Source organism: Limulus polyphemus, unplaced genomic scaffold (assembly GCF_000517525.1).
Source record: "Limulus polyphemus unplaced genomic scaffold, Limulus_polyphemus-2.1.2 Scaffold81340, whole genome shotgun sequence".
Classification (NCBI taxonomy): Eukaryota; Metazoa; Arthropoda; class Merostomata; order Xiphosura; family Limulidae; genus Limulus; species Limulus polyphemus.
In genome coordinates, this window is record NW_013746936.1 from 230 (window position 1) to 1,594 (window position 1,365).

A 1,365-nucleotide genomic window follows, 5' to 3' on the forward strand; every position below is an offset into this window, starting at 1 on the left:
CTGAATCCATCCCCTCCCCTGCCACATACCATACCTTTGAAATATCTTGTACATGCTAACTTTCCCCTTGTTTTATTCATATTAAAATGTTTGTAACAAACATTTAGCCAATTTATCAGAGGAACATTTAAATAATCAACTTTCTAAATCTTAAGCAGTTAAAAGGTAAATATTTTGGATAAATGATATATTTAAAACTAAATATGACTTTATCTGTGAGCTTATATCTATATATATACACTAAGAATAAATCAATTAGACACTTTGTCCAAAATAGAGGGAAAACCTCTCTTGAGACCACAGACAAATACAGTTTACATGAAAAACGTGCCTTCTTTACCAACTGCAAACCATTCTTATACTTAATGACAGAGTGGTGTTATTTTCATACATATAACATATATGATAGAATTAGTGCAAAATGAAGCAAATATTGTACTCTCTCTCTCTCTCTCCATATGTATGTATGTGTGTGTGTGTGTGTGTATAAAACAGAATACTGAATACATTTCATAAATACAGGTCTTCTCCCTAGCATATGTACTGTAAATCTCAAGAACAAGAACTTTTTACAAAACAATAAACTGGGGAATATTAATGGCACATTCATAAATGAAACTCCAATTAAACATTTCGTAGACTGAACTACATAGGCTCGTGATTTTATACCTTTGATAGTTCATGTACACTTATATAAATATAGGTACATATACTTAATTTTATATAAAAGAAATACATGCACAAAGGTTTCATCAGTTTGGCCTTAATATTGGAAACTTCAGATTTAATTCTTCTACATGACTTTTATGATTCAACTCAGTGTTTTCTTTAACACACCATAGAACAATAAGACATTTTTTAACCTGAGATTATGTAGTAAATATATATATTAATATTTGCTTTAATAATACATGTAAAACAATTATTAAAATACATACTAGCTTTCTAGAAAAGCTATGCAACACATGTTTTCTTATTTTGTAGAATCTTAAAAACTAGCTGGAATGGAATTTCAACTAATAACAAGTATATGTTTTCTTTTTTAACTATAGAAAACTTTGTATTTTTCCCAAGTCTCATCTTGGTACAATTTACTTTACAGATAACTGTGTGCTATGCTGGAGTATCTACAGACAATTGTAATTTCCTGGAGCCACTTCATACATTAGTATTCTAAAATACATTAAAAAATACCAAGCAGTACACTAACAGTGTACCCATACTAGTCATCATCATTTCTGTTCCCAGTCTGGATAGTACACCTATCTCAGTCATCATGACTGTTCCCAATCTGGATAGTACACCTATCTCAGTCAACATTACTGTTCCCAATACTGGATACTATACCTATTTCAGCATCACTAC

The 1,365-nt window shown here is 30.3% G+C and overlaps 1 long non-coding RNA gene across 1 annotated transcript; it reads right to left on the reverse strand.

The window, feature by feature from the left end:
* Nucleotides 1-1,078: 1,078 nt before the first annotated feature.
* Nucleotides 1,079-1,365, reverse strand: LOC111084587. The gene is made up of 2 exons (XR_002609627.1): nt 1,305-1,365; nt 1,079-1,262 (listed from the first exon to the last, which is right to left on the reverse strand). It is a non-coding gene; the product is annotated as an uncharacterized LOC111084587 (long non-coding RNA).